The 16,230-nt window shown below is 42.1% G+C and overlaps 1 protein-coding gene and 1 long non-coding RNA gene across 2 annotated transcripts in view; one reads left to right on the forward strand and one right to left on the reverse strand.

The window, feature by feature from the left end:
- Nucleotides 1-14,364, reverse strand: part of SPOPL (speckle type BTB/POZ protein like) — a 38,737-nt gene extending 24,373 nt beyond the window's left edge. The window contains exon 1 of the mRNA XM_069780777.1: nucleotides 14,119-14,364. The gene's annotated coding sequence lies outside the window, so the exon portion shown is untranslated. The remainder of the gene's footprint in view (nucleotides 1-14,118) is intronic.
- The window catches only part of LOC138685037 (uncharacterized), a 186,815-nt gene continuing 184,079 nt past the window's right edge, over nucleotides 13,495-16,230 (forward strand). The window contains exons 1-3 of the long non-coding RNA XR_011324272.1: nucleotides 13,495-13,793; nucleotides 14,922-14,969; nucleotides 16,116-16,186. This is a non-coding gene — a long non-coding RNA (uncharacterized lncRNA). The remainder of the gene's footprint in view (nucleotides 13,794-14,921; nucleotides 14,970-16,115; nucleotides 16,187-16,230) is intronic.

Consider the following 16,230-nt stretch of genomic DNA (forward strand, 5'->3'; position numbering starts at 1 on the left):
AGAAGACCAAATACTACTTTGAAGAAAGTGTTTATGAATCGTTGATTAGCCACTGTCATCAGCTCTGACAAAAAGGTTTTTCAAGTACCAAACCCTCATCACAGCCTATTAGATCAAATGGTTGCGAACAGACCGTGCTGCAGTTCACAAAACCAGTTGGAGAATGACTGAGTAGAATTAAATCAATGAAGAGCAGGAAGACAGGCCTGTTATCTGCAGGATGAAACAACTTAAGAGGGCCAGTTTTCATGCTAGAACCTGCATTTATTCCTCTGCAAGCTATCATGAACAAAGCACCAGAGGTGACAGGACATTATCAGGTAATACCTCCCCCGAGTTTTCAGGCAATGCCATGCCTGTCTGGACATGGCTTAACAAACCAGTCGGTGTGGCCATTTTGCCAGGCAGAAGTCTCTGACCATCAGAGAAAACATGCGCTGGGAACAGTAAAACAGGTTTTAATGGATGAGGGCAGAAGAAGTTTCTGGCTTTCAAAATGGAAATCAGAGAAGCATTTTTAAAGTGTCAAGTACCTTTGTTGTTTGGTTGGTTTTTTAAATGGAATGATATGCCCATACTGAATGTGGTACAGCAGTCAGTGATGATTTCACTCAGAGTTTGCTTTCATTGTCTTACTACAAAAGAGGAAAGAAAAACTCAGAGGTATTTTACTTAATCTGTACTCCCAGACCCCAAACATGATAGGCTTATCACTTCTGCACCTCTTAAGGAAGGTATTGTTTCACCTGCTAATCACTGCCAAATAGGCCAGTCTCTGTTAATCAGGATTTTCACAGAGCTGAGTACTACTTGCACAACAGTCGTGGGCAAGTAGGCAGACATAAAAAAAAGGGATTTCTCAAAGCACATTTTATTTAGGAAACAACTGAAGTACTCTCCTAGTCAAAAAAATACTTGTGTTAAACTTCAAGTCATCTGAACTTGATTATCACCAATTAATTACCTGCACATAGAATGTTAAGTAAGCATGGGCTACCCTCCATAAAACTTATTTACTCTAAATTTCATCAAAAGCTGTATCAGCTTTCCATTTTCTTAACTTTTAAGAAGGAATCTTAAGATTCAAAGCTACTGCATACACCAATATAACACAAATTTCATAAGACAAATATATTATCTTGTTGACAAATACTCAATTTCTAGGAAGGGAAACATTATTCTAAATAAAGTTACTTTTCAACCTCTTAGAGCTAGACAAGAACACATTCCCAGTCTCTTACATCTTGTGTTGGAATCATCTCAACTTTTTCACCGAAAAAAATGACTAGCTCATTAAGAAACACATGCATATAAACACACAAAGCAGAATTTTCTACTCCCCCAATAATAAACCCACGAAACACTTCATAAACCTATGCAAAGAATTGCCCTAAGTGTTAACATGACCTTTTGCCGGCTCTCATGTCTAAGAGTGGAGGCTCAGTGTAAAAACTATATCCTAATGGTTCTTTCAGAGTAATAATAGTGTACCAGGTGCATACAAGCAGGTGTGCATGTTAACCATTGACCACAGCAATGTTTTATCTTTGTTTCAATAAGGTATTACAGTCAACAGACTAGTGGCAGGAATGTCTAGATAAACTGCCTTCTGCAGGGTATCCAACACACCCCAAAAGTCAAATCCAGCCTGCCAGAACTTAACCCGCAGATCATTTCACCAAGCACATCAGTGACCCTGTCCTGCTCCCTCAAGAGCAAGAAGGAAAGCGGGTTGTGAACCAGATGAGCCATTCCTGCTGACCGTCTTCTCTCTGCTATCCCTTCTTTCCTGGGCTTGAGCCTCCAGGATCAAAGTGTTTCCCTCCCAGCCTGGCCATATTTTGACACATCATAGGAGTTCCAACATCTCATCACAGGGTGTAACTGAACATGAGTGAGTTGGGCTTACATTCAAGTCCTGTCCAAAAACTGAGTAACAAAGCAACTTTTAACAGTGAAGTCACGGTGCACTTCTAAACTATGATGGCACAGTCTCTCCACAATGCCCCAGAAAGAGGCTACGGAGCCTGTCTCGACTGAAACATCAAATGTCTCTAACCAACAAACTACTTCAAGCATTTAACAGCTAACCTAAAAGTTAGAGTAACTTACTGTCTAAGAGTGACCAATATTAATACTATTTAGCAGTCTCTAAGGAAAGCCCAAAAAATGACCATGCCAATAAATCCCACGTGCACGTACTGCATAGTCCATTTGAATGGTGACAGTCTTTTCCTGAACAGGGCTGAACACTTCAAGAAATGCAAAGCTGTTATGAATGAACTTTTGTCCCTTTGTAAATATTTACATTTCATCACTGGCTGAAATAAAAGATCACCTTCTGAAGGTTAATTGACAAATAACACCCTGTTCCTCCAACTTTTTTATTCCTAGTAAATACATAATTCAGAAACCAACTATAGTTTGTCTAATTGTACAGCCAAAACTTTAGGTTTTTAAAGAATATGAAGTGAATAAGCCTTCCATTCAATAAAATCAGTTTCCAAAAAGCCATTCAAAATAAACATGCCTTAGCTACAGAGATACTGATTTCATTTCCTCTCACTAAATGATCACCAGTGAATAAAGTATTATACAGTATTATATAAGTAATATATAAGTACTATATATAATATAATACTGCCTATCAGTAGTTATTATTCAAGAAATCAGTTTTGTTTTTTAAATTACCAAGGAGGCATATTCTTGGGAAAAATATTGAATTGCTTTAAAGTTCACTATCCTACCAGTTCTTAGGTAAGAAAGGATACATATATGAAGCTAAAGGTGGAGGAAACAAACAAACTAGATCAAAATGGTTAAGTCTGAGGTGAAAGACATGTTAAGGCCTAAGACTAAGCTACTTTTGCACACCCACATCTGAAGCAATGCTCCAGTGGACTTGTGCAGTTCTAGGTAGCATCAACTTAGAAAGGCCAAGTTGTTTAAGAGCAAAGAAACCCATGCCCCTTTCTCCTTGGTCACAGAAGGACTTGTGTAACAGCCACCCATCACCCGGGTCATGCTTATCCAGTAGCGTGAAAATCCTGTGGCTGATTAAACTCGCTTGAATGCTGCTCAAATCCACACAGGAGACATTATCTTTCTCACCGAATCTCAGAGACTTAAAAAAATATCCAGTTGAAGAGAGAAATGTACCATTTTTTTCTGTTTAAGAGTTTGTCTTGTAAGCTGATTATGCTTACAAAAATTCATAAGACGCTATACTAGGAAAAAAATCTGAACTTTGTAAAAGATAGGATCATTTCTTAATTAGCAGGATTTGCATCTCTTCACAATTGATCTTTTTGAAAGAATAGCTGCGTATTTCCTATATAACTAACTATTAAACTAAATTTTCTGCTGGATGATACACAACACAATAACTGACATTTGAAAGGTTTATTAAGCTTAGGCAGTTCTCCAATTTGTTCAGTATCATCATTTGCTTCTCTGAAAATAGACTCAGGATATACCTATAAAATTTAAATAGGGTGTTTAATGTTTATTGAATTTAATCCCTATCTATCACTGCAACATTTGAGTGAACAGTATTACTAATACTTCAACAATTGCAGTCATATATATCCAACCCACTAAGTTAGAAAAACTATAGGTTGAGGATATACTACATTTTACATTATTTGTAGTACTTCTAACATACAAAATGTTTCCTTTTCAGGGCAAGCAGAAGGGAATAGCAGTTGGGCTACACACCGGAAAACCCTATGAAACTTCGTGAAGAAGTGAGAGGTCTGTAATAAGTTAAAAGGAAGGAATTTGGTTTTTTTAGAACATAGTATTAAGAAATGCTTATTTAAGTATATATTTGCTCTGGAAGCACACAATAGCAACCAAGCTTACACAAACCTAAACCAGCTTTGGGGTTTAAATCATAAGCTCTGGCTGCTCCTACATGCTTCAAGCTTAAGATGTCACCCTTGCCATCCACCAGCTCCGCTGGAAGCTACCGCCCAGCCAGAATAAACACACAGACTTCAGCACCCACACCACAACCCAGTTCATAACCCTCTCCACAGTTCTCCAGTGAGAAAAAATACTACTGGGTCGTGACAGCTGAGAAACTACATATACGTCCCCTGTCACCCCTGCTCCAGGGACAGTAAACTCCAGCAGAGACAGGGCAGGCAGCTGGGGTCAGACAGATCTTAAAATAGCTGCAACTGAGACTCCAGAATTTAAAAGCACATCCTCAAGGTGGTTCCAGCAGAAGAGCCCCAGCAAGGCAAAACCCAGCATGTGAAATGCCCCACTTTTCAGAAGGGTGGTGTTGTATCTATAACTGATAACATGGAAGTCCACGGCTCAAAATTAGCAAGATTATAGTTTTAGTTGTAAAACCTGTAAAGCTGAGTACATGTAGTTTTCAGGCTTTTTCCTTCCTACCCTAAGCCTTTGAAAAATAAAGTTGAATTTTACCTCAGCTGAGAACCTAGTGCCCAGTAGAGCTTGAAATGTAACTAATTTACATCAGCCAAGCTTATTAATAAAAATCCCTCAGCATTAGCCTTGCATTATTGTTCTGTAATATAGGAAACCCATTGCGCTCCTTATTAGATAACCTAGACCATTCCCTACAGGAGTCATCTATGGATTTCCCTAGAGAAGAAACACAAGATTATTTCTTACAGCATATTTCAATTTCATTGCCCAGTCTAGTTTTATAGGACCCAAAAGATGGGTATTTCCACCACAATTCCTCTTAAGAAGCTATTCTATTCAAATAATCTATTGCTGTTGGGTTTTTTTCCTGGTATACAGCCAAAGCGATCTTTTCCCCTCCTTAGTTTCGCTCCATTACACTTACTCAAACAAATCATTGGTACGTGAAAGTATATTAAATGAAGACATTTTTTCCCTAAATACTTCAGTTACACACAAACAAGAGTTCACTGAATTGAAAATACTAGTCTTGACTCTCATTTTTGCACGTAGAACAAAAACATCTGTATCAGACAACAAAAAGTTGACTTCAGTTGTAACAAAGAATATCTTTCTCCAGTAGTTTCACAGTTAGTTTGGGGTGTTTTGGTTTAGTTTTCTTTTTATATTCGTAAGATTTGTGAAAAGCGCTGGACTATACTCTCTGAAGATAGGTGCTTTCACTTGCTGCAGAGAAGTTGTACAGAGCAAGGCACCATAATGCTCTCCTCATTAACCTCTGCAGATTGTTATCAACTGGAAAGTTCACACTGAAAAGGCAGCCAAAAGCTCATACTCACTCATGTTACCAGGAGGGGGGGGTTGATCATTCATCTGTTGCCTTGTTACCCATCACAGCAAACTAGACACATTTGTGCACACAGCTGCACCTTCATAGAAATTTTGTGAGAGGTACAGCTCATCTCAGGCCTGTTCTATGCCTCATACTGAACCAGTCACAAAGATTATTACACTTTGTGCAAAAAACAACTGATACTTGAAGCTAGGAAATTGAGAAAGACCCCTTCACGTTATTTCCAAACCCCAAAACTCAATTCTGCCAGAGGCCCAAACTGCATTTGATGCTAGTTCACCCAAATAGTCTTGAAACTGAACTAATTTCAATGGCCTAGGTATTAAATTTCATCCACAACAGCTAATTAGACAACATCCTAGGAAAGACAGGTAGGTCAAGAGGTAGAGCTGCACACTGACTCGCTTTGGCGAATATGAAGTGGGAATCTCTGAAAGCATAGCTCTGTGAAGACCTGATGAAAGCCACCATCAAGGCAAGCAAGACTTGACATCTCACTCTTGGACTGCAGCTAAACAGGTTCACACCCATAGAGGTAAAAAAAGAGAATCCTAGAAGTTCACAGAATCATAGAATATCTCAAGTTGGAAGGGATCCATAAGATGTCCCAACTTCAGTCCAATAGAGACTGGTTTCTGAAGTTCAAAGACAAGTACACAATTTCTTCTATTCTATTCTTTCAAAAACATCCAGATACTGTTTTTCTTATACTGCTGGATTTAAGAACAATTCCAAAATAATCTGCTTAAGATCCCTTTTTCCACAACAAAAATGATTCAAACCTTTGCAGTTTCCTACAGCTCTTCCCACTTACAGCAGTCTTGCTTGCTCAAGACAGAAGAAAATTTTCAAAGTATTTCTTAACTCTCTAGAGAGAGAAGTTGAACAAACTCAGCAGCCATAAGCTTGTAAAATTATGTATTAGAAAGGTAAGTCCCAAGACCAAAAGTAGTATTCACTTTTTTTTCCTCACAAGTGTTACTTCTTTAAAATTAGTTTACACATTAAAAACTTCTATAGCTTTCAGTTTCCATGGAACCATTTGATGCCTCACAAGAAAAGACTACTCAGCAATAACCACTTCTTGCTTTGCAACAACACCAAGCCCCACTGCTTCTCCAGCAGTTGAGACTGCAGAACTCACTGCTCGATCTGCAACCTGGGACTGCTTACCCAGGCTGAGAGGGAAAAGGGAGCAGGGGATGGTGCAGCATACTCCACATTAGGCTCCCCTGCTAGAGGTCTTTCTCCAAAACATTAACATGTCATCTGCTCACTTGACAAAACTTGTGCGAACTCTTTGAGGGTTAAATTGAGGCCTAAGACTATATTCACAACTACAGGAAAAATGCTGTCTTGCTAAAAGCCTTAGTTATCAAGGTGTGAGTGTGTAAAATCTTACCCACACCTTGTTGAACAGGATGTTTGCTCACTTTTTCCCTCCCCTGCTCAGCACAGCCTTCTTATGCCATCAGTTTGATCCTCTACAGGTAGACCGTTTTATTTTACTAAAGTTCAAAAACAGCAGCAAGGTAAACACAACGCAAACAGGCTGGCGTAGGGCTATTGAGGTGGCCCAGCTAATCCAGGCATGGTTAAGCAGATTTCAGTCTGACAAAAGCAACAGGGTTGATAAAAGGCAGTATGTTCTACCAGACCAAACTCTCTTTTCATAAGCTGCTTCAGCTGCCTTCGAGAGGCTCTTGCTGGCAACATACTCCACAAACCACCACACCACGAACTATTACTGCAACCAGCTGCCCTATTACCAGAAGCTGTGCCTCCAGAAAGCCTGCTGCACAGGCTGCAGACCGCCCAGGCAATCGCCCACCGACATCTATGCTTAAATAAGCCAAATATCCCTCCCTGCTTTGCTGATGCCCTAGCACAGTTGGGCTCGCAAAATCCTCCACTGGTTATAGCAAGTAAATAGATTTGGTTTCATCCTCGGTGCTGTCAAACAAGGCAGACCAAAAGCGGACGCAAGTCTGCTGCTTTTTGCCTCCATCCACATGAGACATAACCCCGCTGTGAATCATCCCGATGAGGCTGCCTAAACGTAGCGCAGTGCAATGCCTGTGGTGCAGCCACAGAAAATTGCTTTCACAAAAAAGAAAAACAAACAGAAGGAAAAAATGCATTTTAATATCAGGAAATCAAGAAGGCAGCTAATGCCAAGTGATGAGCCCGTCTTTACAGGTGATTCTGAAAACTTCTGTGAAGGCTTAGACACTATAATTTATTAGTTACCCATACTAACATTTCATGATGCTACTGCCATTTATTTTTTCCTCTCGCCACTCAGTGAGCGGAGTCTCCCAACTGTTGGAGGGGGTGGCAGACTTCCAAACACAACTGGTATTTAAATTATTAAAAATTATGCTGGCCTGTGAAACAATATTCAAAACTACTGAATACAGAATAAAGGTCGATTTTGCTTGATAATCTTATTAATATAACTAATCATAGCAACTAACTCTGGATACAAAGTTTACCATGTACAAGTTTTGAGCGGGCTACTGCCTATGTAAGCTTTTCTTCCACTTCTACTTATGTCATGCTTTCCTCCTCGCCACTGCCTCAAAAAAACCCCAAACAACCACACTTTAGGAGAACATTATTAGTAAGGCATCTTTTGCCAAAAGCAAGACAGGAACTCCCCTAATCAGAAACCTCTCATGGGATGTAACACTATTAATTCAACTCTTCCATTTACCATATTTTTTTCTTCCTCAGATCAACCGCCTGCCCAGAGTATTTTGCAAAACTTGCAAAAATGTGTTTATGCAAACTTCTTCAGTGCAAGAAGTTTCAGTTTCTTATAAACTATATCACCCATTGCAACACAAATATTCTTCTGCTGCCATTTTTAATTTAAAAAGTCTGTTTGCCATATGCACATAAGTAACGAGCAAAACCTACCTTGACATATTCTGCAGGGAGATCAAAACAACATCAAAACTAGATTTCATACATTCTATTACTCTGAAACCACCATATGCCAAATGCAGCACCAGACCTAAGAGTAAGATCACACCAACTTTGACAGTCAGTACAGCAATGTATTATATTATATAAACCTACAATTACCCAAAGAAGCTAGAGATTTCAGACAATTTGGTTTCCAGTATAACATTTCCAGAACTGAAGTAGTATGACTCAAGTCTTTAAATCAGTTCATACAGACTGTAAGCAGAACTTTCTGAATGCCTGAAAAAACACCTAAAAATAGGTACAAATCCAGATGTATGCAAATAATTGCTGCAATTAACTTCTCACACACACCACAGACACAACACATTAGTTGAAATGACTGTATTTTGTCCTCTATTACAAGAGCAGTTATTCAATTTGATATGTAAACATCAGTGCGACCCCTGGTACATATGATGCTCATAAAAAGGAGTTAAAGTTTAATATTTTCATTATATATTGCTCCATCCCAGAACCTGAAGCAAACTATATTAAGCACTCGTTATCTAAATTCATTACAAAACAGTTCTGATTTTATCTTCAAGGGTTTCGGTTACAAACGAGTGACTGAAATTAAACTCAGTTAACAAGGAATCCATCTGTTTTAAAATTTAAGAAAAATTGCCACCAAAGAGTGCTGTTTCATTGCTGAGGTAATGTCTACAGATTAAGTAATTCAGAGCCCTATTGTGTTAAATGCTGCAGACAGTAAACAAGTGCCTCCTCCAAAGAATTTTAAGAGATTATTAGCTAATCTGAATAATTAGATTAATGCATTAAGCACTGAAAGCAACAAATGACTTGTATTTAGATTTTATTTCAACTTAAACCAGGGATTTTTTACATAAACTCCAAATATTGAAAATGGCTGTCCTTCACAGGCTACAGGCCATGCTGATGGAGAAAACAGATCCATCAATTAGAAACTGAATATGAATAAAAAAAGCCAGGAACATTAAAACTTCTGGGAAAAGTAGTTTTCCAAAGAAAAAGTCAACATGGAACAGAGAACTAGAAAGTATGACACCAGAGGAGAAAGTTATACCAGCTATTCCTCAGGCCAGAATGAGTTCTGCACCTACACATAATTTCAGTTGTTCAGGAAGCAACAGCTGATGCAACTAACCCCAAACCCTTTTAGAGACACCCAAGTCTAATTAATTTTCCAAACATTTAATACACAAGAAAACAAGCCATTTGAAAGAAGTCAAGTGCAAGTCATCGCTTCCCCCCATTCCCTTCATCTCCATTCGTAACTCTACTTATGAACTGATTTTGCAAGTGACTTGACCAACTGGTAAGTGAGCTCTTGGGAGGGGATAAACATTAAAGAAACAACCAGGAAGGAGGCCAAGAGAAAGCCTGGCTCCTGAGTTTCACCCAGTGATCCTCTCCACTGCACAACAGAGGCAGGTACAACAGTAAGAGGTTCCCACCCCATGAACTTTGGAAGTTTCCCAACTACTGGAGACATTTACTCCATGAGCAACAGCACTGCCTACGCCAAGAGCTACTCTGTTGTATTCTCCCTGGCACACAATTGCTTCTTCTTTCTGTAAAGCAGCCAGTTAAATTACACATCAAATGATAATTCACCTTTGAACTACTTAAGAAGTCAAGTCACAATGTAGTGCAAAGAGCAAATGTCACACAAATGAAGGTGGATGGAACTGACACAGACTGTTCACTACTCAATTGATAAAGTACGACTAATTAAAGGCAGACCAGCTGTCTATTCTAAAGCAATCCTACAGCAAGAGTACAATCAAACTACAGCTTTGAATAATGCTTATCAGCTAAGTGAGCTGAGATCTGAAGTTTAATTAAAAAAAATTGTCTCAAAAAACCTTCACGGACACACAAGAAGTAAGTTACCATCTTGCAAGTGCTCACAAAACCCACCAGCTTTATTCCATATATTCAGCAATGAAATCAAGGGAGAGCACGCTAGACATTTCTAATGCTTAAAAAAAGGTTACAAGTACATAGAGCAGCCTCTTTTATAGAGGTGAGAGCTCAACACAGAAATTCTTCTCCCCATTCACCTAGCATTCAACCTTCTGTGAAGCCCACTTTGAAATCACTTAGTCCATCTTTAATCTCTGAAGAAGCAGCATGGAAAAGAAACTAGGTTTCTTCACTAAAGCAACTGTCAAATTCTGGAAATAACAGATTACATTTGGTTTATGTCACCTATTTTTGATGATTTCCACAGAAAAAGACAAGTAACTGATGAAAAGTGGCAAGTGTAATATTTTCCACAAAAATCAAATGATAAATGGCTTATTGGAGATACAAGGCAGTATCAAGGATAAGTAATCTAATTAAGGGAATTTGTACATGTGAGCTCTCTAGATTATTCCATGCCAATGAGTTTCTGAATCAGCTGAAAGAGTATCTCACTTTCCACTACATTTCCTAAATGCTATATGCAAACACTGATCACAACAACATTGACAGATACATGCATGCTTGCAAAGCAATTCCTCATCAAGAACATAAAAAAACCCCTTTATAGCTGACAAAGAATAATTTTAAACCAGGTTACCAAAAACCACATTGGAAAGCTATTAAACTCAGGTAAAATGGAATCAAAAGAGTTGAGGGTTTTTTCTTTTTAACCTCGCTCCAATACTGAAGTATACTCCTGCCAAAACTCAGCCCCACCACACAAGCTGAATAGCTAAAACATGACAAAAAAATGAAACATGTACGCAAAACAATACACGCTCTATAACATAGTATACACACTACTCAAGAAACCCACTGAACTAGGGCAAGTAACCATCTTCTCTCAGCAACAACTACTACAACATCTAAATTGCCACTATGAAAATAGCTCCACCCCTCACACAGTCACAACAATTCTCCCCTAAGTACTGAGCACAAACTGAAGGAGAGATTTCCTACTTCCATTTGAAGGGACAACTCCAACAGGAGTCCTTTTGATACGGGTGGTACAAGAAGAAATAGAAACAAAGTGTCATAAGGACATAAACGGCAAAGTTTCTCAAGAAATCAAAGCAAGGAAGAAGTTTCTTGTGAATATGCAAGCATTTTGCAGAGAGAGGAAAGGGAATCAAGAGCCAAGGTATGAAAGCCTCCTGGAGAGCAGCACACCTTTGACATGATGGGGCAGGCATTAGACAACCACTGAGGCAAGGACCTTCTATTTTAGCCTAAAAACGCAGGGCCCAGGACACACATGACAAAACACAGAGCCTGTTTGGCTACCCAACTGCTCTTCCTCCTCACTCTTGATGACCTTTGCAGAGCCAGGAGGGGGCTGCGTGTCCCTCCAACTTCACTAAGCTAGCAGACATCTGAAACTAGGTAATTCGCACATCGGAACATGGTTTTGCGGCCCTATCATTAGTTGCCTGTGTGGCATATTAGCTGATTTGATGGGGATGGTTAAGGAAACCCTAACTGTGACTCTTAAGAAGGCAAAGTGCTTTAACATTAGTAGTGAAGGAAGACCCAAAAAAAAAAAAGTGGGAAGGGAACAACACCGACACTTTTCAAAGTCTTCACGCTTTGATCCAGGGCACAGTATTTTCAAGATCACAGGATTTTATGATTACAAGTATCAGGTTACTGCTTTTAATGAGTGCAACAATCTCATTTAGACTTCCTTACTCTTAGCTATGTTTTGCCAAATACACAGGAAGCAGAAAGGGCAGCATGTTGTAGACTGCTTTTTACAAAGAGACAGAAATGCCTATAAGAAGCATATGAGCCTGTCACAAAAACCGTGAGAAAAAAAATACCACAAATACCCACTTAACATCAACAGAAAAAAAAAACACCACCAAAACAAAACGGGATGGGGTAGTTTTGTAATGCAAGACACACAGAAGCCTACTTCTGAGCATACCCCAGAACCTGGAAACAAATTAAACAGGACAAATTTCTAACTACAAACATTCCTGCAAGGGCGTTAAGATGTAGAAAGTGAAAAGAAAAGGTAGAGATGTGAAGAGACATGACAACTGGGTTCATTATCTCTCCTGTATACTTATGTTTAAGTGCTTTCAAAGGCACAAAAATCAACAGATAAACACAACGTATAGGAAAAAAAGGGAGAAAAAAGTAGTTTTATAATATGTGATTTCAACTGAACACCCAAGAACTGCAAGCAGTGTGAGCACTGACAGTTGAAATCAGTGATTAGGCCAGAAAAAACTTGGTAGCTTTTCAAATTCATTTTATATTTGTCCATAGCATATACAAGTTTTTAATAGCAACAAGTAGCTCAACGCCTACGCAAGTTCAGAACGTAATTCTTTATTTTCTCTGACAGTTTAAAAGCAGACTGCAAAGTACCGAAGTCAAAAGTTTGGCAGAAAGCTGTTTCAAGGCAATATAACACCAAGGATATTTCTGGATATTTGAAATCTCAGGTTTCCAGAAGAGAGTTAAAAGTAGTTTCTGGTGATGTACCAAAGCCTGCCATGTTTGCAGCTTTATATACAAAAGGCATATTGTTTAAAAATTATTTTCCCTTTCCCGAGCAAATATCCACTTACAGAGTGGGAGGAAAATACTAGGCAGTAGACACACACTGGAAGTCCTTCACAAACATTTACGTTTGTCCTAGTCACACATCCCAGGAGGCCCAGATAGAGAAGCTGGGTAATTTACTTTCAGAAGTGACAGTGACTGCTAAGTGTTCCTCTAAAAGGGGATTTTCATTTCCAGAAATAATAAAGTTTTGGGTAAAAACAGAAGAAGGAACCAAACCTTTTTTAACAGTTAAACCAAATGCCTTGGCGGTCATACAAATGGCTCAGCTTCAGCACTACTGTGGTACAAATTCCTCTAACCATATGGGATATCTATCAAAATAATGCATTCTGCAGAACTGATAAGAATAAAGAATGACCCAGCTTGACTCTCACAGATTGTTCTTCCTGGCAGGAGGCTAGAAACAATCCTTTTTGTTCAAACGCTATTTTTATAACTCTTAACACCATTTCAGAAAACAAGTTCAGAATACCTTCACAAAGAAAAGCCACACTTTAAAATAAGCTGTTGATTTGAGTATACTGCAGTCAAAAAAATATTGTGAACTCATCATGAGTGCTCACGTTGTTCTCTTTGCTTTGCTTTTTTTTCCATTCCTTATGCTCTCTCTCAACTACTTCTGCTCTCAAACAGCCTTAACGTGATGCAAATTTCACCGGACTCCAGTGAATTTCAGTAGATGACATCATCAGGTGAAAACCGGCGTTAGTCAACTCGACTTCCTGACCACGTATAAAATGGTGCACGCAGCAGAGATGAATCAAGCGTGAGCTTTTAAACATTATTCACTTGCTCCTACAGCGTCCCCGAAAGTTTGCCACGGCCCCAAGAAGGGAGCCAAACCCCCAATTATTTTATTTTTTTTCCTTACGAGACGGGGACTTCCCACAACAAACTGTCACATCGCAGCGGAGGGCAGCGAGAGCACACGGGGAAAATAAAACGTGAAAGACCGTCTCGTAGGGACACCTCCCGCAGCCGAAAGCGCTCACGCCAGGGCCTGCAGGAGCACATTACGAAGCGCGTCCTGCCCGAGGTATGGAGTCCATACGTGGAAACAACAGCCGCCACAAGCCTCCTCGGTGCGGGCCGGGCCGGCACCGGCTGCGAGGGCCGGGAGGCTTCGCTAGAGCAGAGCCGAGGCGCGGAGCGGGCTCGGCAGCGGCCCTCCCGCCGCCTCCACCGGCCTCCCCGCCGCCCGAGGGAAGGGCCCCGCAGGCCGCTGCCCCGGGCAGGGGGACCCGGGCCCGCCCCGCCGGGCTGCGGAGACCACAACAAAGGCCTCCTCCTCCTCCTCCTCACACACACGCAGCACAAACACACACAGACACCCCCCCCCCCCGGCCCCGGGTGGTACGTACCGGAGCGCGGCGCTGGCTGGACGGCGCGGCGGGTCTCATACTGCCGGGGAGGGGGGGGGGGCTGGGAAGGTGTGACGGTCACCGGTGCCCGGCGGGAGGCGGAAGCGGCGAGGCCGGGCGGTGGCGGAGCCGCATCGCTGCCCGCGCCGAGACCCGCTGCCGCCTCTCCCCGCCCCGCTCTCGGCAACCCCGCGGCTCCCGTACGGCCCCGCTGCTGCCGCCGCCGCTGCCGCTGCTGCCACCGCCGCACTTCCGGGCAGGGAGGGGTCACGCCGCCTCGCGCCGCGCCGCTTCCATCCGGGCCCTCGCGCCAGGCCCCGCCCCCTCTCCCCTTTCCTCCCCCGCGGCGCTCCGGGGGCGGGGCGCGAGGCTCGGCCGTTGGGGGCGGGGCCGGGGCGCGAGGCTCGGCCGTTGGGCGCGGGGGCGGGGCGCGAGGCTCGGCCGTTGGGCGGCTGAGGGGGGGGTGAGGCGCTGGCCGCAGCGGCGGGCTGAGCGCCCGTTCTCCCCCACACACACACCGTCTCCTGTCCCCGCGTCGCTGTGTGGGGACCGGGCGGGGGGCTAAGGGGCTGCGGGCAGGCGAGTGGTGTCCGGAGGAGGCGGCGGGGAGCCTCTGTGAGGAAGGGGCCAGGCGGTGCCGGGGGCGGGGGGAGCCCTGGGGTTTGTCGTGTGAGATTTCGGTGGGGACGGGAGTGCTCCCCTGAAGGAAGTGCCCGGTCGTCGCCCCCGCTCACCGACTGGTTCACGCTTGGGGCTTCTGAGGACTCTTTTTTTTTTTTTTCTTTTTTTTTTCTTCTCTCCAGGTGAAGTTAACCTGAAAAGTGACACTCGTGAGCTCCATCTGTTACCAGGTATTAGGACCTGACAAAACCCAGCCCTCCGTAACTGCTCCCCCACGTACAGAGCTGATTGCTGGGTTCTCAGCATCTTACCTGACGCACAGACCTGCTCCATGCTCCTCTCTGGCACTGGCGTGGGCTTCGAGTCCTTCGCTGAACAGCTCCCTGACTGGGGTGCTTCTGTTCCCTCCCACATATGTTCACCGCCCAACAGTTTTGAGAGTTGTCTGTCAGATCTGTTTCCTTTAGCCCGGGTGAAATGAATTTCTCTAAATCATTGACGTGTCTTCCTAGCTGCTTCTAAAAATAAATGATGTAAATTCCGTATACAGTACTGCAAACTTCTTTGTGGAGGGTTGGAAATAGAACTTAAGCAATATGTTTTGTTTTGTTTTTCTAAGGGCCAGGGCTTTAAGGAAAATGTTGTCCATGAAGACAATTATGACTCAGTGACACCTTAATTGCCTCCCTTGAGAATGAGTGCTAAGAATACATACACACAGCATTGTGCTGCCTAAGGATACCCAAGCTAGCAAGGTCTCAAAATCAATACGACTGCATTAGTGAGGCACAGTGCCCTGGGTAATTCATCCTGCAGAGGAAAACTGCACTGGCAGGGCCATACTGCTTTTGGTATTACTAGTTCACTCAAAACTATTTCAGGAACCTGTCCAACATAGCACTGTAGTTTCAGATGGCTCAGCGTTTTTTGTTTGTTTGGATTCTTTTTCATACCAGTCCTTGTGGGAGATAGATAGCTTTACAGCCACAGCCAGGACTTACTCTATTTAGCTGAACAGGATGCTTGGAGGAGGACCAGGCTGTTACCTTTTATATGGCCCATCACTTAGAAGAAAAAGCAGTATACCTTTGTCAGTTGTATGAGACACAAGTAGAAGACAGACTATCAGGATTCTTGGTATTGTGAGCTGAATGGTTCAGGGCTTGGAGACACTTGCAAATGGGAAGTGAAAAATGTCCACTCTCATGAGATAGAATTCAGTCTTTGCTACTGGAAATCAGGGGTGCATTCCTAGTTCTAACTCAAGAGTCTGTAACAATTTAAATAGAGTAAATTAGCACATAGGAAAAGCAGTGAGCCAAGTGAATCTTCGTATATAGTAACTACCTACCATCTCGCTTAAATCCCTACTCTAGAGAAAGTCTGCGAAGATGGATCATTAACAGAAGCTGGGAGAAATACATGCATATTTGTCAGCAGACAAAAGGTGAGATTACAGCTCATGCATCCCTTGGGCTGAAAAGTTCTTTT

This window comes from Haliaeetus albicilla, chromosome 4 (assembly GCF_947461875.1).
Source record: "Haliaeetus albicilla chromosome 4, bHalAlb1.1, whole genome shotgun sequence".
Taxonomy (NCBI): domain Eukaryota; kingdom Metazoa; phylum Chordata; class Aves; order Accipitriformes; family Accipitridae; genus Haliaeetus; species Haliaeetus albicilla.